Source organism: Oryx dammah, unplaced genomic scaffold (assembly GCF_014754425.2).
Source record: "Oryx dammah isolate SB20612 unplaced genomic scaffold, SCBI_Odam_1.1 HiC_scaffold_27, whole genome shotgun sequence".
NCBI lineage: Eukaryota > Metazoa > Chordata > Mammalia > Artiodactyla > Bovidae > Oryx > Oryx dammah.
In genome coordinates this window covers 134,248,906-134,271,039 of record NW_024070211.1, presented here as the reverse complement: position 1 = coordinate 134,271,039, position 22,134 = coordinate 134,248,906, and the positions used below count along the sequence as shown (strand labels likewise).

The window sequence follows — 22,134 nt, the reverse complement described above, 5'->3', positions numbered from 1 at the left end:
TTTAACCCATTCTTGGTGGATCTACAACATAAGATGTGGAGATTTTTCACATACTTCATCTACTTCTCTGGTTCAACAATCATTTCTGGAAAACTGAATACTTTTCAATACTCTATTTCTCTATTCTGTGCCAGAATCTAATTTCATTTTCTTAACTGAATAAGTAAAGCACTTACACAAAGGCCACAGAGCGGGGAAAAAGACAAGTCACAGTCCCTGTTCTGAGTTCACCATCTAGAAAAGTGCTGTCCCAGAGAACTTTCTGTGAAGATGGAAATGTACATCTGCTCTGTCCACATACAGTAGTCACTACCCGAACACTTGAAATGTGGCTAGACCAAAGACCTACACGTTAGCTGAACTCTGAATAGTAACATGTAGGTGGTGGGTACTGTACTGGACAGGCAGGTCTGCAAGTCAGAAGACGTAACAATGATGACTCGGGGCCAGAGTGTTAAGGGCCATAAAGGAATAAAGTGTTGTGAGGGTTGAGTGGAAAGAGCAAAAGTTTAATGCAGGAGGAGGAGAATGGTCAGGAATAACTTGGATTACAAAGGTGGTATAAGCTCTCAACAGGTAGGATCTTGAAAAGCCACAGAAATTAGAAAATGCAAGATGCACTTTAGGGACACTTTGCAACTGGGCTTGTTTGGAGCTTGGGCTACATGTGAATCAACGAAGAAGATTACAGAGACGCAGGTTAGGTTGAACTATCACATGCAGACCCTTAAATGTGGGGCTGCGCAGGAGAGGTCATTTGGTAGGCAATGCAGCTGATGAACAGCATAGCAGTTAAAGACAGGAGCTACCATTTGACCTGGCAACTCCACTCCTAGGTATATACCCAAGAGAAGTGAAAACACATATCCACACAAAAACTTGTACCTGAACTGTTTGTAACAAAATTATTCATTACAGCCAAGAACTGTAGACAACTCAAAGCACTGAATACCACAAAGGCTTTCCTTTCACAACCTTACAGTCTAAACCACTAATAAAATCTTACTCTACATTTGCCACTAAAAAAAAGTGCAGAATTACACTTGAATTCTAAATACCATACATCCAAACTACCCAGAAGTTATAGTTCCTAAAAGCATTTATGCTTCCCAAGAGACTAATAACTATTTCCTAAAGTGATTAAGAAGTTATAATGAAAACTTACAGGTAAAAAAATAACAGGATTAATGAAAGAAAAAGTTGCAGTTCCCACTTCAACAAAAAGGTTTGCACAAGGTCTATGAACAATACCGTACCAGCTTCTTAAGTTACTTGTTCAAATGCTGAGATTCCCCCAAGATGATGACCCTCAAGGGCAGGGAAAACAGCTTATTCAGCCCTGGCCCCCTGCATCTCTCTGGTCCAAAGACAGTTCATATGCTCTGAATGCTCTTTAATAAATAAACTGTCCAACAGAAAATACAGGAATCTTCATAGCAATAAACATGAAATTGAGATTATATAAAATCTAATTTAGAACTGTTGGAATATATGCTTATTGATTGTTGTTGTTCAGTCATTAAATCATGTCCGAATCTTTGCAACTCCGTGAACTGCAGCTCGCCAGGCTTCCCTGTTATCTCCTTCCTTTGTTATCTCCCAGAGTTTGCTCAAATTCATGTCCAGAGTCGGTGATGCTATCTAACCATCTCATCCTTTGTCGCCCCCTTCTCATTTTGCCTTCAATCTGTCCCAGCATCAGGGTCTTTTTCAATGAGTCAGCTCTTCGCATCAGATGGCCAAAGTACTGGAGCTTCAGCTAAAATTCTTCCAGTGAATATTCAGGGTGGATTTTCTTTAGGATTGACAGGTCTGATAGCCTTGCAGTGCAAGGGACTCTCAAGAGTCTTCTCCAGCACCCATTGAAAGCATCAATTCTCTGGCACTCAGTCTTCTTTATGGTCCAACTCTCACATCTGTACATGACTACTGAAAAAACCACAGCTTTGACTATACAGACCTTTGTGGCAAACTGATATCTCTGCTTTTTAATACACTAAGTTTGTCTTAGCTTCCTTCCAAAGAGGAAGCGCCTTTTAATTTCACGGCTGCAGTCACTGTCTACAGTAATTCTGGAGCCCAAGAAAGTAAAATCTGTCACTCCTTCCCCTTTTCCCCTTCTATCTGACATGACATGACGGGACCAGATGCAACAATCTTAGTTTTTTCTTAATATTGAGTTTTAAGCCAGCCTTTTCACTCTCTTCTTTCACCCTCATCAAGCTCTTTAGTTTCTCTTTACTTCCTGCCATTAGGGCGGTATCATCTGCATATCTGTGGTTATTGACATTTCTCCCAGCAATCTTGATTCCAGCTTGTGCTTCATCCAAGCCAGCACTTTGAATAATGTACTCTGCACAGAAATCAAATAAGCAGGATGACAATATTACAGCCTTGACATACTCCTTTCCTAACTTTATACCAATCTGTTGTTCCATGTCTGGTTCTAAATGTAGCTTCTTGATCCACATAGATTTCTTAGGAGACTGGTAAGGTGGTCTGATATTCCCATCTCTTTAAGAATTTTCCACAATTTGTTGTGACCCACACTGTCAAAGTGGGTCTTTAGCACTGTCAATGAAGCAAAAGTAGATGGAATTCCCTTGCTTTCTCTATGATCCAGTGAATGTTGGCAGTTTGATTTCTGGTTCCTCTGCCTTTTCTAAACTCAGGCCTTCTTAAGTGAACAGTGCAAAGAAATCGAGGAAAAAGATAGAATGGGAAAGACTAGAGATCATGTCAAGAAAATTGTAGATATTAAGGGAACATTTCATGCAAGGATGGACACTATAAAGGACAGAAATGTTAAGGACCTAACAAAGGACAAAGAGATTAAAAAGAGGTGGCAAGAGTACACAGAAGAACTGTACCAAAAATGGGTCTTACTGACACACATAACCACAATGGTGGGGTCACTCACCAAGAGCCAAACATCGTGGAGTGTGAAGTCAAGCAGGCCTTAGGAAGCATTACTACAAATAATTAGTGGAGGTGATGGAATTCCAGCGGAGTTATTTCAAACTCTAAAAGATGATGCTGTTAAAATGCTGCACACAATATGCCAGGAAATTTGGAAAACTCAGCAGTGGCCACAGGACTGGAAATGGACAGTTTTCACTCCAACATCAAAGAATGTTCAAACTACCATATAATTGTGCTCAGTTTGTTGATTAGTGGACATGAATGCTGAACCCACTGACCAATCTTAACATCAATAAGAGCAAACTACTTTTTTTTTTTTCCCTGCTGTGCTGGGACTTCACTGCTGCTCGAGCCTTCCTTTAGTTGTGCTGGGAGGTGGCTACTCTCCAGCTGCTGCTCCAGCTTCTCATTTGACAGCCTCTCTTGTTACAGAGCACAGGATGTGGGCTTCATAGCTGCCACTCCTGGGCTTTAGAGCACAGGCTCAATAGTTGTGGCACACAGGCAAGTGGGATCTTCTTAGATCACGGATTGAATCCATGTCTCCTGCATTGGCTGGTGAATTCTTTACTACCACTAAGCCACCAGGGAAGCCCCCCAAGCTACTTATTACGTGTATCCTCATATGATGAAATCACTGTGCATCATCTGAGACATACTCCTACAAAAATACTAAATCTGAATCCAATGCACCCTACACATCTACCTCCCAGGTGACAGAAAAAGGCAGGAGTTAGAGAAAAATACTGAACACCATAAAGCAATCAGACAAAGCCAAAAGGAGGGAATCTAGAGGGCAAGGGGTCACTTCTTCAGTAAGTCAATGGTCTGGGAAAAGGCAGACAGTAGGGAGAAGGATGGTTCTAGATTAACATAGATTTAACAAAGGCCACAGGAGGGTTTTGTTTGAATCCTGATTTTAAGATGGAAAAAATTATAAAAAGGTATTTTAAGGATTGAGGGGTACAAACAAACATGGGCTAGATATCAAATGGCATTAAACAATCATTAATTTTGTTATATGTGAGAATAGCATTTTGTTATGTAAAGATGCATTGATTTTTAGAAATATGTATTAAACTGTACAAGGGTAAAAATGACATGATGTCTGTAATCTAAAACATTTTTTTTCTTTTTATTTTAATTGGAGGCTAATTACAATATTGTGGTGGTTCTGCCATACATTCACATGAATCAGCCATGGGTGTACATGTGTTCCCCATCCTGACCCTCGCTCCCACCTCCCCCCCTCCCCATCCCATCTCTCAAGGTCATCCCAGTGCACCAGCCCTGAGCAAGCTATATAATGGGATTGATATGTTGGGCATATGTCTGTATGTTGTATTTGCATACTTTTTAAGTAATGAAAAGTTAAAGGTAAAAAACCACCATCACCACTCTGCCTCGGATTTTAGTGCCTATGGTCACTCAGAAACCACCAATTTCCCATTCTGATTTGGTATGGTCCAAGAATCCCAATTTCAAGGCTAGAGCCAGAAAGAAAGAAAGAAAGAAAGTGAAGTCGCTCTGTCCTATCCGACTCTTTGCGACCGCGTGAACTGTAGCCTACCAGGCTCCTCCATCCATGGGATTCTCCAGGCAAGAATACTGGAGTGGGTAGCCATACCCTTCTCCAGGGGATCTTCCTGACCCAGGGATCGAACCCAGGTCTCCCGCATTGCAGGCAGACGCTTTACCCTCTGAGCCACCAGGGAGGCTAGTGTCACTTTTTTTTTTTTTTAAGTTTCGCATTTGTAATGATGAAAATGTCAGAATTCCTATGGGGGGTTTGACACCTGCAGCAAAATAGGTAAGTCTCAGATTAGGGTTTCGGAGGAGGCAATGGCACCCCACTCCAGTACTCTTGCCTGGAAAATCCCATGGACAGAGGAGCCTGGTGGGCTGCAGTCCATGGGGTCACTAGGAGTCAGACTGAGTGACTTCACTTTCACTTTTCACTTTCATGCATTGGAGAAGGAAATGGCAGCCCACTCCAGTGTTCTTGCCTGGAGAATCCCAGGGACAGTGGGGCCTAGTGGGCTGCCACCTATGGGGTCGCAGAGAGTCAGACACGACTGAAGTGACTTGGCAGCAGCAGATTAGGGTTTAAAAAAGATAACAGCAAAAATTTCTCAACTTGAAATCTAATAATCCTCAGAAAGAAAGTATAGTTAACATCCATCACTGTACTAATTTCTCTAGTCTCAAAATATACCATGACCTACACAAAGTTCCCACACAAAACAGTAATTCTAAAACTTTAAAAAAGAAAAAAAGAAAGTGAAGTTGCTCAGTCGTGTCTGACTCTTTGCTACCCTGTGGACTGTAGAGGCCTTGTGTATTATTTTTCTTCATACCAAGAAAACTAAGGTCAAGGGGCTTAAATTCTCTCTCTCAGACAGCAATACACAAGATAAAATCCGAACACAATCAACACTGGAAAGTCTGGGTAACATCTGATAACATCAAGAAGAGCACATAATAAGATAGACTCTGAACGTCTCCAAACTCGAGCTTCACTATCAAGATTTCCACTCTACTGGGAGACATCCACATATTTCTGCACAGAACTTCAAAGATATAGACATAAAGTGGAACACAGGCATAAGAAAAGTAACCATACCTCTATTTGGCTGGTGTGCTACTGTTTTAAAATTGCTCTCAACTGATCAGTGAAAGGAAGCTGATTAAATAAGACAAGTTTGGGAGGCAAAAATTTGCCTTTAAGCTACTGAACCTATTAAAAAAAAAAACTTAAAATAATATTCTTTATACGCACTTAAGCTTCTTGTTCCCAATTCTAATACTCTACCTCTGTGGCATTACACTCCTCATTTTCTCATTTGAAAATTGAAATAATTTTGACATCACAATTCTGTCTAACCTTAAAACGGAAATGAGTTGAACGGCAGTTGTAGAGTAGAATACTAAGTAAAAATCTAACAAATCTATCAGGCCTGGATAAGAGGGCAGAGGCAGTAATACCAACAGCAGCTTCCTCCACCCTTCTGGCTTGTAGGATCCTTCCCCTATTCTGAAGAGCAGGAGGCAGGAAGAGGGGATGCTATCTGCTCAGCGTGTCTAGAGTGACTGCTACACAGAACCTAGAGGAAGGCTGCAGTTTCCAACTCTTAAAAGCCTGCAGGGACCTCTACCACACCTTCAGTTCAGTTGCTCAGTTGTGTAGATTCTTTGCGACCCCATGGGCTGCAGTATGCCTGGCTTGCCTGGCTTCCCTGTCCATGGCCAACTCCCAGAGCTTGCTCAAACTGTCCATCCTGTCGGTGATGCCATACAACCATCTCATCCTCTGCAGTTCCCTACTCCTCCCGCCTTCAGTCTTGCCTAGGATCAGGGTCTTTTCCAATGTTCTTCACATCAGGCGGCCGAAGTATTGGAGTTTCAGCTTCAACATCAGTCCTTCCAATGAACACCCAGGACTGATCTCCTTTAGGATGGACTGGTTGGATCTCCTTGCAGTCCAAGGCACTCTCAAGAGTCTTCTCCAACATCACAGTTCAAAAGCATCAATGCTTCGGCGCTCAGCTTTCATTATAGTCCAACTCTCACATCTATTCAAGATCACTGGAAAAACAGCTTTGACTAGAGGCACCTTTGTTGGCACACCTTAGTTTGTCCATTTAGTCACAAATACGACTGAACGGAAGTAATTATGCAAACATATACTAAAGCAAGCCCACCCTATAAACCTCAAAACAAACAAAAAAACTTCACAATGTGCACCATAGTACCTTCAACAACAGAACAATTGGCCTAATTCTTTCCTGTCAAAGCAAAAATAACCGAATCCTTGTTTACTTAACCAAAGTTCTAAAATGTGTCCCTACTATTATTGCCAAGTTTTTCATATACTACTTGAGACAATAATCTTAAAAATTACACAAGGGTGACTTGAGAATTTAAGGAGGGGGAAGGAGACAAACCTTTTCACTTAAAGAAAGCCTTGCTCGGCAAAACACTCAAAAATACTTTTATGTATGACTTTAATGAAGCATTAACTCATACAATCCATTAGATGCACGCTTATATACACTATAAAACAGGAAGACCCTATTCGTGGACGCTGTAAAGGCGCACCTCTCTTTCAAAGTGAACCAAGGCTGGGCCACGACACGTCTTTTCTGGATAAAACATTGAAATCTTTTCAAGCTAAAGCTTCTGCCAGGCAAATGGAATAATGTTTACTTTGTGAGAAAAGTGGATAGTTTACACACTGGAAACGATAAGATCCTACGAACCGAAACACTACCCCACTGCTTCCCCATTTTTTGCATTTTCGTGATCTGATCACCTGGACCTTAAAAAAAAAGACCCAGAGAACACTGTTGTGCAACAAACGCCGCTCTCGCCCGCCCAGGGGCAGCTTCCCCGCCGCCCACGCCGCACCTGCCAGCGCGCCCCGCAGCCCAGCCCCGCCTCCCTCCGGCAGCACCCGCCCGCCTGGCCCCGCGGGACAAAGCGCCGCCGCGGGCCCGACCTTGGCGCCGCCCAAATCGGCCGCACAAAGCGCCGCACTTCCGGCCGCGCACGCCGCCGCCAAGTCCGCCGCCCGCCCCGCCCGCACTCACCGCGCCGCGAGGGCAGACTGGGCCTCAGTGATCAGAGCTCGCCGGCCCAGGGCGGGCTCAGCGGTCGGGGTCGGTGAGAGACGCGCGCTGCGTAGGCCTGCTCCGTTGCGGGGCTGAGCCGCGAGGCCCGGGTCGCCGCCGCCGCCGCTTACCCGGCCCGCGCTCCCGCTCGCCCCGCTCTGCCGGCCCGCCTCTCCGCAGCCCGCGCTCCTCGCCGACGCTGCGCTGCCGCCTAGCCCAAACCTCACTTCCGCCTGGAGCCCGCCTTGGCGGGGGCGCGCCGACACGTGACCCGCCGGCGCCTTCCGGGCTCCGGGTCGGCGTGCGCGCTCCCGCCGACGTCCGAGAGGCGACGGGACCCGGAGGCTTCCGGGAACTGTCGCGTACAGAGACCGTCGGGCCGAATTTCTGTGGTCGCGGCGTCTGGAGCGTCCGGGGCTGGGGGTGTTCAGACAGAAGTCAAATGGCGCCCGGAGGATATCTGTTGACTCATTCGAATAAACGCTCATGTGGAATATTTTTCCTTAGGCCATCTTTGGGCTCCTACTCTCATGGTATGGAAAGGGCCCAATGGAACATAATTACAGTGGAACATAATTATTAACTTCTTAAGGGAAAAAAATGTATTCGATTTCGTGTGTCTAAATAGCCCCGCACTACAGGAACCCTTGTGTAAATGCAGGCGCGGCGGCGGGGGCGCGCTCCTCCCCAATGCCAGGCTCCGGTCCCCCGGCCTGTGTGGTCGGTCGGCTGTCGGCTTAACTGCGGGACCTCCCGAGCTCGCGCGCTCGGCGCTCTTCGCGTTCGCCGTTCTGAGTGCTCTGCATTCATTAAGTCACTTGATACAATAAAGTCGTTTTACAAATGAAGCAGTTAAGGCACGAAGAGGCTGACAAGTTCCTTTGAGAGCAGACAACTTCTTGGAAGCCGACCAGATTGAAAGCCGAACGTCTGACTTCAGGACACTTCCTCTTAAAAGGGGACTTTGGGGTTTGCCCTTTCCCAGAGCTGCTCTCAACTATTTCTGTAACGTTACTAGGGCTCCCAGGTTCCCTGCGTGGATCTGAGAGCCAATGGTTCTGCCTTGGAGAAAGGTGGAGGAATCCTGTGGTCTCTGTTCAGCTGGGAGGGTCCAGGCAGTCTATCTTTCCCTGACCAAGCCGAGAACATCTACTACAGTTCCTAAAGACTGGTTGGCATTTCTGAGATAGAAGTGCACGTTAAAATGCTACCCACTCCAGTATTCTTGTGCTTCCCTTGTGGCTCAGTTGGTAAAGAATCAGCCTGCAATGTGGGAGACCTGGGTGCAATCCCTGGGTTGGGAAACTACCCTGGAGAAGGGAAAGGCTACCACTCCAGTATTCTGGACCAGAGAATTCCATGAGCTGTATAGTCCATAGGGTTGCAAACAGTCGGACATGACTGAGCCACATTCACTAAAATAGTTGCAAAGGACTTGATTTTTGTCACACGATAGAAGATGGTTTTAAATACAACTAGATGTTACTCTTAACGGTTGTAATATAGACACTATGGTGATTTGAGTCCCACTGAAAAGTGATAGTCAAGTCGCTCAGTCGTGTCCTACTCTTTTCGACCCAGTGGACTGTAGCCCACCAGGCTCCTGCATCCATGGAATTTTCCAGGAAAGAGTACTGGAGTGGGTTGCCATTTCCTTAGTTTCCATTTTAAAAGTACATGAATAAAGGGCTTTCCTGGTGGTTTAATTTTTAAGAATTCACCTGCTGATGCAAGGGATGCAGTTAGATCCCTGGTCTGGGAAAATCCCACATGCAGAAGAGCAACTAAGCCAGAGCAGCACAACTACTGAGCCTGCCGGCCCTAGATCCTGTGCTCCACCTTAAGAGAAGCCACTGCAATGAGAAGCCCATGTATCCTAAGGAAGAGTAGCCTTTGCTCACGGAAACTAGAAAAAGTCCTTGCAGTTTAAGGAAGACCCAATAAGCCAAAGATAATTTAGAAACAGATGAATAAGTTCTGTAACAGTACAGAATTCCATTGTGCTTTTTCTTCTTAAACTCCTGCTTGCATACCACTGTCCGCACAGAATTTAACCCTAATATTAATATGTTTGTGTATTTAGTCTCTCTATTTTATAAAATCACTTGTATCTGTCAGGATAGCTAGGAAATGCTGCAGTAACAAGCCCCAGATCTCAGTGTTTTCACACAATAGAGAAGTTTATTTCTCACTTAAACATCACATCTGGAGCAAGTGGAATTATCTAAAAAACTATACTAACAATAAGAGCAACCAGTGATTATCGAAATGGGAAAAAATATAAGGTATCTAAATTAACGAATTGGAAGATATGATGGAAGAGAAGATCCATTTTATACAAGGTTGATTACTTATAGACAAAATAAAACAATATATAAAAATAACAATAATACCCAGAGATAAAACCTGCATAATAGTTGTGAAAGGTCTATATGAATAAAATTTAAAATATGCACCAAATCACACAAAAAAACCTCTTAAATACATGGAGAAAAACATATTATTCTTGGATAATTTTTTCTAAATTTATGAATGTAATACAATTCCTATCAAACACCAATAATTACTTTTAATTAGGTAAAGTGATTCTGATTTACACATGAAAAAATCAACAAGAAAAATCAAAAGCAAGAGTATCTGGAGAATTCCCTAGCAGTTAGGACTCAGCTTTCATTGCCCAGGACCCAGGCTCAGTTCCTGATTGGGAAACTAAGATCCTTCAAGCCAAAAAATAAAAGAATATTTGCCAGGAAAACATTGAGGGCAAAGAGTAATAGTAAGGGTGCTACTAGACCTATCAAAATAAGAAAACATATTTAAAATCCTCAATGCGGAGGAGCTGGAAGGCTTTGAGCAAATATTTGCTCCACTCATGATGAAGGTTGGGAGCTGGAACAACCATAACGGAGGGTGATGAGCATTCATCGAGTGCCTGAGGCTGGGAACGGATGAAGAAGGGTCAATACGCCCGGCCCTGAGGCGTTCAAAGGCTTCCTTTTGACCACCTGTTTCTTGGAGCAAGGACTGTTGTTTCATGATAAGACTCCCTTTAGAGTTTCGACAAGGCTATGTTATGTCTTGGGCAGTGGGAACTGTATTTTATGCTTGAATGCTTTATCGAGAAAGGCTACGTGCAAGTCTGCTTTATGCTCTGTTCCCTGAGACCATAAAACTGTGCAGCTGAATAATAAACTTTGTCAGTCCACTAGAGGCTGTCCCTGAATGTTCCCTTCAGAGCTCGGTTCTCCGAGCCTTACACTCAACCAACAAAGCAGTGTGTCACGGATACATGAATAGACAGATCAATGAAATAGAACATTCAGAAATACACTCAGATTATTTTCAGAAGTGATATCTAATAAAGGTAGCATCTCAAGTCACTGCGAAGAAAGATGGACTACTTAATAAATGGTATTTGGACAGAAACAGCCATCTGAAAAAATATAATATTGAATCTATAGCTTACCATACCAGAATAAAATCCAAATCAAAAAGATAAAATGTACAACAATGGAATTATAAAAGAACAAGAAATAAACAAATTTTTTTATCTTGGAGTAAAAAAGCCTTTTCAAAAAAATCAAACTTTAAACTTTTTATTTTTTATTTGGGTATAGCCGATTAATAATGTTGTGGTAGTTTCAGGTGAACAGCTAAAGGACTTAGCCTCACATATACATGTATCTGTTAGGTAGGAAGTTAGACAAAAGCAACAAGGGGAGGCCTGGCTGAAAGGGATGCAAGCTGATCTCTGAACTCCATCTTAGACACACCCAGGAGAGCTCAAGGATAGGCTGCAAAATAAAGACAGAGACTTTTCAACTTCTGCATCTGTGTCCTAGGCACCACAAAATGACCACAGGGGCTTCTCCAAGTAACCTTAGTCAGTTAAGAGCCCAGTAAGGGATCATGAATATTCTACACCTAATTAAAACAGACTGAATTATGGAAAGACATAAACAGCAGGCCGCTGCTGCTAAGTCGCTTCAGTCGTGTCAGACTCTGTGTGACCCCATAGACGGCAGCCCATGAGGCTCCCCAGTCCCTGGGGTTCTCCAGGCAAGAACGCTGCAGTGGGTTGTCATTTCCTTCTCCGATAAACAGCACAGTCTACTGTTATATAGCATATGCCTATTTGCGTTCCCTTTCATTGATTGCAGGTGAGTACAAACACTACTTTAGTTAGTTCAGTCGCTCAGTCGTGTCCGACTCTTTGCGACCCCATAAATCGCAGCACACCAGGCCTCCCTGTTCATCACCATCTCCCGGAGTTCACTCAGACTCACGTTCATCGAGTCAGTGATGCCATCCAGCCACCTCATCCTCTGTCGTCCCCTTCTCCTCCTGCCCCCAATCCCTCCCAGCATCACAGTCTTTTCCAATGAGTCAACTCTTTGCATGAGGTGGCCAAAGTACTGGAGCTTCAGCTTTAGCATCATTCCTTCCAAAGAAATCCCAGGGCTGATCTCCTTCAGGATGGACTGGTTGGATCTCCTTGCAGTCCAAGGGACTCTCAAGAGTCTTCTCCAACACCACAGTTCAAAAGCATCAATTCTTCCGCACTCAGCTTTCTTCACAGTCCAACTCTCACATCCGTACATGACCACAGGAAAAACCATAGACTTGATTAGACGGACCTTAGTCGGCAAAGTAATGTCTCTGCTTTTGAATATGCTATCTAGGTTGATCATAACTTTTCTTCCAAGGAGGAAGCATCTTCTAATTTCATGGCTGCAATCACCATCTGCAGTGATTTTGGAGCCCCCAAAAATAAAGTCTGACACTGTTTTCACTGTTTCCCCATCTATTTCCCATGAAATGATGAGACCAGATGCCATGATCTTCGTTTTCTGAATGTTGAGCTTTAAGCCAACTTTTTCGCTCTCCTCTTTCACTTTCATCAAGAGGCTTTTTAGCTCCTCTTCACTTTCTGCCATAAGGGTGGTATCATTTGCATATCTGAGGTTATTGATATTTCTCCCGGCAATCTTGATTCCAGCTTGTGTTTCTTCCAGTCCAGCATTTCTCATGATGTACTCTGCATAGAAGTTAAATAAGACGTACTCCTTTTCCTGTTTGGAACCAGTCTGTTGTTCCATGTCCAGTTCTAACTGTTGCTTCCTGACCTGAATACAGATTTCTCAAGAGGCAGGTCAGGTGGTCTGGTATTCCCACCTCTTTCAGAATTTTCCACAGTTTATTGTGTTCCACACAGTCAAAGGCTTTGGCATAGTCAATAAAGCAGAAATAGATGTTTTTCTGGAACTCTCTTGCTTTTTCCATGATAAGCGCTACTTTGCATGGACCAAAAGGAGGAGACTGGAAGTATGAAAGGAGGGATCAACAGGAAGAATGAGGATTCCTTTGGGGTGGGCCTTTTCTCATGTCGTTCGAGTGTCTAATAAGCAACCCCATGGACGGGAGCCTACCAGGCTCCTCCATCCATGGGATTTTCCAGGCAAGAGTACTGGAGTGGGTTACCATTGCCTTCTCAGAATAAAAGATCTGTCTGCTTGACCTGAACTAAGCTGTAACTTGTCAGACCGTTTAGCCCATTGCTCCAAATTTTTGTTGCAATGAGACAAGAATCCAGGAAGAGAAGTAAACTGATATGACATACCATTCTCCCCCAAGCGTCTCTCCCATTAAGCATGGCACATGACGTTGAGCAGAGTTCCAAGAAAACCTTTTTAAGCTGCCTATCAAAATCTAGACATCATGGGTATGAAAAGCTTTGGTTTGACAAAAAAAAAGCACCATGAGAACAGCCGAAAGACAGATTAACAAATGATTAACCATTTGTCTTTGATTAACATTAACATTAAAAGACAAATTGTCTTTAATATGGGAGATCTGGGTCAATCCCTGGGTTGAGAAGGTCCCCTGGAGAAGGGAAAGGCTACCCACTCCAGTATCCTGGCCTGGAAAATTCCATGGACTGCATAGTCTGTGGGGTCACAAAGAGTCGGACACAACTGAGTGACTTTCAATTTCACTTTAAAAGACAAATGATTAACATTAAAAGACAAATGATTAACATTAAAAGACAAATGATTAACATTAACAAATAGCTCCAACACATACCATAGGCAAAGAACTAATCTCCTTAGTATTTAAAGAGCTTCCAGAAGTCAATAAAACAAAGCCCTAAAATCCAATCAAAAAATGAGGAAAGTTCACAGAAAAAGAAATAAATGTCTCTTAATTACATGAAAAATAAAAAATAAAAAGATTCAACCTCACTCATAAAAAGAAAGTTAAAACTCTTTGAGAGAGGATTTCCCTGGGGGTCAAGTGGTAAGACTCCGCGTTCCCAACGCTGGGGGCTTGGGTTCAGTCCTTGGTCGGGGGCCTAGATCCCACGTGTCACAACAAAGAGTTCCCATGCCACAGCTAAAGATGCTGCAAGTCACAACGAGGATGGAAGATTTCGAGTGCTACAGCTGAGACCCGGTACAGTCAAATAAAAAAAAGAATAAATATTTAAAAAAAAAAAAAAAAAAACCTCTTTGAGATAGCATCTTTTCCCCTCTTAGATTGGCAAGCACCAAAAAGAAATTTTGACATACGACCAGAAATACTCTCTATTGGTGAGGCTGTGGGGAAGCAGACACATAGCTGGATTGCAGAGGGCACCATTCAGTGATGTATATCAAGACAAATATAGATTTCCCAGGTGGCTCAGTGGTAAAGAAACTGCCCGCCAGTGCAGGAGACTCAGGTTCAGTCCCTGGGTGGGGAGGATCCCCTGGAGAAGGAAATGGCAACCTACTCCAGTATTCTTGCCTGGAAAATCCCATGGACAGAAAGGCTTGGTAGGCTACAGTCTATGGGGTTGAAAAAGAGTCAAACACAATTTAGCAGCTATACAACAACAACAAATCAAGAAAAGTATACAGAAGAAAAATTTTCATTTTACAATTCCACTTCCAGGAGTTTGCCTACAGCAATACTCTCTGAAGTGTAAAATGAAATAGGTTCAGGCTTATTCATTGCAGCTTTGCTAGGAGTAGCAAAATATCTGAAACAATCCCAGTGTTTGTCACAATGGGACTGACTGCATAGTTGACTCCATAACTCAAGATAGAAATGAGCAGGTTGTCTATATACTAAAATGGAAATATCGTCAAGGTAAACAACTTCCAGATGTTCAAGCTGGTTTTAGAAAAGGCAGAGGAACCAGAGATCAAATTGCCAACATCTGCTAGATCATTGAAAAAGCAAGAGAGTTCCAGAAAAACATCTATTTCTGCCTTATTGACTATACCAAAGCCTTTGACTGTGTGGATCACAATAAACTGTGGAAAATTCTGAAAGAGATGGGAATACCAGACCACCTGACCTCCCTCTTGAGAAACCTATATTCAGGTCAGGAAGCAACAGTTAGAACTGGACATGGAACAACAGACTGGTTCCAAATAGGGAAAGGAGTATGTCAAGGCTGTATATTGTCACCCTGCTTATTTAACTTATATGCAGAGTACATCATGAGAAATGCTGGGCTGGAAGAATCACAAGCTGGAATCAAGATTGCCGGGAGAAATATCAATAACCTCAGATATGCAGATGACACCACCCTTATGGCAGAAAGTGAAGAGGAGTTAAAAAGCCTCTTGATGAAAGTGAAAGTGGAGAGTGAAAAAGTTGGCTTAAAACTCAACATTCAGAAAACTAAGATCATGGCATCTGGTCCCATCACTTCATGGCAAATAGAGGGGGAAACAGTGGAAACTGTCAGACTTTATATTTTGGGGCTCCAAAATCACTGCAGATGGTGATTGCAGCCATGAAATTAAAAGACGCTTACTCCTTGGATGGAAAATTATGATCAACCTAGATAGCATATTGAAAAGCAGAGACATTACTTTGCCAACAAAGGTCCATCTAGTCAAGGCTATGGTTTTTCCTGTGGTCATGTATGGATGTGAGAGTTGGACTGTGAAGAAAGCTGAGTGCGGAAGAATTGATGCTTTTGAACTGTGGTGTTGGAGAAGACTCTTGAGAGTCCCTTGGACTGCAAGGACATCCAACCAGTCCATTCTAAAGGAGATCAGTCCTGGGTGTTCATTGGCAGGACTGATGCTGAAGCTGAAACTCCAGTACTTTGGCCACCTCATGAGAAGAGTTGACTCATTGGAAAAGACTGATGCTGGGAGGGATTGGGGTCAGGAGGAGAATGGGACAACCGAGGATGAGATGGCTGGATAGCATCACCGACTTGATGGACATGAGTTTGGGTGAACTCCAGGAGTTGGTGATGGACAGGGAGGCCTGGTGTGCTGCAGTTCATGGGGTTGCAAAGAGTTGGACACGACTGAGCGACTGAATACTGAACTGGACTGAAACTGTTAAATGGACAAAGCAAAGAGTAGAACTGTTGTTATGGGCTGAGATGTGTCACCTAATTTCAATTCGTGTGTGGAAGCCCTAAAGCCCATTGCCTCAAAAGATCTGTATTTGTAGATAGGGCTTTAAAGAGGTAATTAAGTTAAAATGAGGTCAGTAGGATGGACCTTTATTCAATCTGATTGATGTTTTTATAAGAAGAGGAGATTACGATACAGACAATATAGATCTATGGACAACCAAGTGAGGACACAGTGAGTAGGTGACCATCTGTAAGCCAAGGAGAGAGGAGAAAGGCCTCAGGAGAGGCCTAACTTGTTGGCACTTTGGACTTCCAGTCTGCAGAACTGTGAGAACATCAATTTCTGTTAGGGGAAGCACACTGATTGAAACCGCCCACCCTGGCCAGGCACCATAGTAACCATTTTCATGAATTGTATTATGACAGGAGATCCTGATAAGGAATATGGAACTAATAAGCCACCACCAACCGGATGAGTTTGGGAAAGGTCTAAAGGAGACACCATGAGTCCGTCCACTTCCCAGAATCCCTCTCGGTAGCATCCATCTTGGCTGAACAACGCGTGCACCACCAGGAAAGACTCTAAATTAGTAATTGGCCAAAGACCACCCGGAAACTAATCCGATAACCATAAAACATGAGACTGCAAGCCATGCAGCAGAGTAGTTTCCCTGGGTTCCCTTACCCTACTGCTCTCCACCCAGGTGCCCTTTCCCAACAAAATCTCTTGCTTTGTCAGCACATGTGTCTCCTGGGACAATTCATTCCCGAGTGTTAGACAAAGAGCCCAGTTTTGGGCCCTGGAAGGGGTCTCCCTTCCCGCTACAAATGGCGACTCTGGCGAGGACTCTTCTTCCCTGAGACTGACATCCTGACCACTCGGGGTACTCAGGGGCCAGCTTGCCTGCCAATGGACCAGACCCAGCAACCATAACTGGGACCCTTTTGTCCCTGGTCTCCTCTTGACGCGGACAACTGGCCAGAGTGCCCCGACCGGGTAAGGAACAAGAGACTTTATTGACCTCTCTCCCCTTCCCTCTCTTTCCTCTCCTTAACCCTTCCTATCCTTCCCCATTTTTCTAGTTCCCCAGTCCTGGATGCAGGAATCTGGTCGAAGAGCCTCAGCCTGAGCTGAGGATTGGAGACTGATCACCTCCTCTTGGTAGAGAACTTGAATTCTGGTTCCGTTCTGGTCTGATTTCTGGTAGGGCTGAGTCCTAGTCCTCCATTCTCTGGAGGCCCAGGGAAAAGTCCCATAACGCCTGGGTAGCTGCAAGTGGCAGGAGACATCTGTAAGGCTACCCCTTTTGCCCTGCTCTCCTGCCTCCTCCCCCTTTTTCTTTCAAGCTGGCTTCCTTTCCTCCCTGTGAAATCTTTGAAGCTGTTAGTACTTGGATCTGAAGTTCTGTGTCGCTATAGGAGGCTTTCTGAGAGACTATACTCTTATATTTAAGGGAGTGTCTGATGAGGACTGCCAGGTTTATATGTGTGTGTTTTAACTCTGTGTTCTATGTTGTGATTTTTGATGGCCATTTTGCTTTGTCTGGCCACCATTTGGTTTAGGCCTGCCGCCATTTTGTTAGAACTTGATTTTCTTTCCCTGTGCCTTGAGACCAGGGCTCTCAGGAACACTTATCTAGATCATCTCTAACTCCTGAGATTGAGGGAAAAGGGGAAAAAGACTTTAAAATTTTTATTTATTTCAACTGTTTTTTTATAAACTAGTAAATTTTATATTGTAATATCTAATTCATGACTAAACTTAGAAAATGAAGCTAGATCTTGCACTGTGTCTGTCTAAATATGTCTTTGTCTCTGGGTAATATTTTTGAGGTTAATTTGTAAATGAGTTCTATTTAATTGGCTTAAAAAAAAGTAAGCACTTACAAATCAAATAATTCTAAATTAAACAATAAATTCCAGGTTCATGTGAACTGGGAAATATTTAGTATTAAATACTTGATATTAATGTTTGTTTGTTGACCTATCTAATATAGACATGTCTTAGAGTAATTAACATTAAGTATGATATTTTCATTGTACCTAGGTTTAATATAAGTTAAATATTATACCTATTACTAGTTTGTCAACAAGGAAATTACCTCAAGTGAAGAAACTTCTAAAAAAATGTAAATGAATATGAGCTTTTATATAAAAGCTATTAAAAATAATTATTCTTTAGAAATATCTATCTAAAATAGTCTCTCCAAATTGGTGAAACTTAAATTTCTAAAAGTTGTGCCAAGTGTGATAAGTGTTGGAAATCTATCAAATAGTTAGGTCGTTTCCAAATAAAATAAGATTTTGAAACATTTACTACTAAACACTAATTTCCTTTTACAGAGAAACTAAAGAGATTTGGGGCTATAAATAAATAATTGTTGGTGCCATCTTAAAGGCACTAGCACCCCACTCCAGTACTCTTGCCGAGTCGGACACGACTGAGCGACTTCACTTTCACTTTTCACTTTCATGCATTGGAGATGGAAATGGCAACCCACTCCAGTGTTCTTGCCTGGAGAATTCCAGGGACTGGGGAGCCTGGTGGGCTGCTGTCTATGGGGTGGCGCAGAGTCAGACAAGACTGAAGTGACTTAGCAGCAGCAGCAGCAAAATGTTCTAAGAAAGCAAGGATTTTAGAAATTATCACTGGTATTTATGCTCACCAATCTATAAAATGCTAATATAAAAGTTCGTTCTTGGTTGCTAAAGGAAAGTAGGAAGTATGTTTTCAGTAAAAAAAAAAGAAAAAGGTATTAAAAAATACTAAAAAGAGTTATGCATGATCAGGATTTTCTAAAATTGGATTACAAACAGGTAGATAAATGGATTTTGTTAAAAATTACACAGCCATAAAAAAAACTGGTTAGAGTCAACTAGGTCCAAGATGGTGGAGCTGACTTTCATTAGACCTCGAGTCTTGGTATTTACTCCCATTGTGACATATCAACAAGCTAAATGATACACCCATCAACATTGACTAAATCTGACCAAATGTTCTAAATGCTTTTAATTGATCTTTTTGATAAAACTTCCTAAATCAAATTCTTTTGAAGTTCATTTGACCTCTAGCTAATTTTGGGATGATTTAGAGGGCCCCTTTTTGAACTGTGGTGTTGGAGAACTCTTGAGGTCCCTTGGACTGCAAGGAGAGCCAACCAGTCCATTCTGAAGGAGATCAGCCCTGGGATTTCTTTGGAAAGAATGATGCTAAGGCTGAAACTCCAGTACTTTGGCCACCTCATGCGGAGAGTTGACTCATTGGAAAAGACTGTGATGCTGGGAGGGATTGGGGGCAGGAGGAGAAGGGGACGACAGAGGATGAGATGGCTGGATGGCATCACTGACTCGATGGACGTGAATCTGAGTGAACTCTGGGAGTTGGTGAGGGACAGGGAGGCCTGGCGTGCTGCCATTCATGGGGTCGCAAAGGGTCGGACATGACTGAGCGACTGAACTGAACTGAACTGAACTGAAACATCCCAAAGAGCGAAATTAAACTGTGTTTATTTGGTTGGTTAAATTACATGAAAAAGATTATCAAACTGTTGCGGGAAGAGGGACCCCTTCCAGGGCCTGAAACTGGACTCTTGTCTAACACTTGGAAATGAATTGTCCCAGGAGACACATGTGCTGACAAAGCAAGAGATTTTATTGGGAAAGGGCACCTGGGTGGAGAGCAGTAGGGTAAGGGAACCCAGGAGAACAGCTCTGCCACGTGACTGTGGATTGTATCATGAACTCATTATTGCAAAATTCAGGCTGAAATTGAAGAAAGCAGGGAGAATCACTGGGCTTCCCAGGTGGCTCAGTGGTGAAGAATCTGCCTGCCAGTGTAGGAGACACAGGTGATATGGGTTTGATCCCTGAGTCAGGAAGGTCCCTTGGATGAGGAAATGGCAACTCACTCCAGTATTCTTTCTTGGATAATCTCATGAACAGAGGAGCCTGGTAATCTACAGTCCACAAGGTCACAAATAGTCATACATGACTGAGTAACTGAGCAAATGGAAACCCACTAGGCCATTCAAGTATGACCTATTAATAAGTCAATTCCCTATGATTATACACTGGAGGTGACTAATAGATTCAAGGGATTAGATCTGATAGACAGAGTGCCTGAAGAAATATGGATGGAGGTTTGTAACACTGTACAGGAAAACTGAAAGTGAAAGTCACTCAGTCGCGCCTGGCTTTTTGCAACCCCATGGACTATACAGTCCATGGCATTCTCCAGGCCAGAATACTGGAGTGGGTAGCCATTCCCTTCTGCAGGGGATCTTCCCAACCCAGGGATCGAATCCAGGTCTCCCACATTGGTAGCGACCAAAACCATCCCACAGAAAAAGAAATGCAAAAAGGCAAAGTGGTTTGAGGAGGCTTTACAAATAGCTTTGGAAAGAAGAGAAAAAAAAGGCAGGGAGAAAGGAGAAGATATACTCAAATGAATGCAGACTTCCAGAGAAGAGCAAGGGAGATAAAAAGGCCTTCTCAAATGAACAATGCAAAGAGTTAGAGGAAAATAATAGAATGGAAAGACTAGAGATCCTTTCAAGAAAACTGGAGCTATCAGGGAACATTTCATGCGAGGATGGGAATGACGAAGGACAGAAAAGGTAAGACCTACTAGAAGCAGCAGAGATTAAGAAGTGTGGCAAGAATATACGGAACTATACCAGAAAAGGTCTTAATGACCCACATGACCGTGATGGTGTGGTCACTCACCTAGAGCCATACCTTATGGAGTCTGAAGTCAAGTAGGCCTTAAGAAGCATTTCTGTGAACAAATCTAGTGGAAGTGATGGAATTCAGGCTGAGCTATTTCAAATCCTAAGAGATGATGCTGCTAAAGTGCTGCACTCAGTATGCCAGCAAATTTGGAAAACTCAGCAGTGGCCACAGGACTGAAAAAGGTCAGTTTTCATTCCAATCCCAAAGAAAGGCAATGCCAAAGAATGTTCAACCTACCATACAATTGCACTTACTTCACATGCTGGCAAGGTTATGCTTAAAATCCTTCAGGCTAGGATTCAGCAGTATGTGAACAAAGAGCTTTCAGATGTACAAGCTGGGTTTTGAAGAGGCAGAGGAACTAGAGATCAAACTGCCAACATTCATTGGATCATGCAGAAAGCAAAGGAGTTCCAGAAAAACATCTAATGCTGCTTCATTATCTAGGCTAAAGCCTTTGACTATATGAATCATAACAAACTGTGGACAATTCTCAAATAGATGGGAGTACAAGACCACCTTACCTGTCTTCTGAGAAATTTGTATGTGCATTAAGAAGCAAGAGTTAGAACCAGACATGGAATAGTTGACTGGTTCAAAATTGAGGAGGGAGTATGACAAAACTACATATTGTCACCCTGGTTATTTAACTTATATGCAGAGTACATCATGTGAAATGCCAGCAACTCAGCTTGTGATCAAGTTTACCAGGAGAAATATCAAGAACCTCAGATATGCAGATGATACCACTCTAATGGCAAATAGTGAAGAGGAGCTAAAGAGCCTCATGATGAGGGTGAAAGAGAATCCAAAAGCTGGCTTGAAACTCGACATCAAAAATAACTAATATTAATGGCATCCAGCCCCATCACTTCACAGCAAATAAAAGGGGAAAGAATGGAAGCAACGACAGATTTTATTTTCCTGGGCTCTGTAATTACTGTAGATGGTGACTGCAGCCATAAAATTAAAAGACACTTGCTCCTTGGAAGGAAAGCTATGACAAGCCTAGACAGCATATTAAAAAGCAGAGACATCACTTTGCCGACAAATTCTGTCTAGTCAAAACTATGGTTTTTCTTGTAGTCATGTATAAATGTGAGTGTTGGACCATAAAGAAGGCTGAGTGCTGAAGAATAAATCGTTGTGAATTGTCGTGCTGGAGAAGACTCTTGAGACTCCCCTGGACTGCAAGGAGATCAAACCAGTCAATCCCAAAGAAAATCAACCCTGAATATTCTTTGGAAGGACTGATGCTGAAGCTGAAGCTCCAGTATTTTGGCCATCTGATGTGAAGAGCCAACTCATTGGAAAAGACCCTGATGCTGGGAAAGATTGAAGGCAAAAGGAGAACGGGATGGCAGAGGATGAGATAGTTAAGTAGCATCACCAACTTGATGGACATGAATTTGAGTAAACTCTGGGAGACAGTGGACGACAGTAGAACCTGGTGTACTACAGTCTGTGGGGTCACAGCCGTATGCAACTTAGTGACTGAAACAA

The 22,134-nt window shown here is 43.0% G+C and overlaps 1 protein-coding gene across 2 annotated transcripts in view; it reads right to left on the bottom strand.

The window, feature by feature from the left end:
- The window catches only part of FAM168B (family with sequence similarity 168 member B), a 39,844-nt gene extending 32,077 nt beyond the window's left edge, over positions 1-7,767 (bottom strand). For both annotated transcript variants that reach the window (XM_040227884.1, XM_040227885.1), the window contains exon 1: positions 7,512-7,767. The gene's annotated coding sequence lies outside the window, so the exon portion shown is untranslated. The remainder of the gene's footprint in view (positions 1-7,511) is intronic.
- Positions 7,768-22,134: the final 14,367 nt, after the last annotated feature.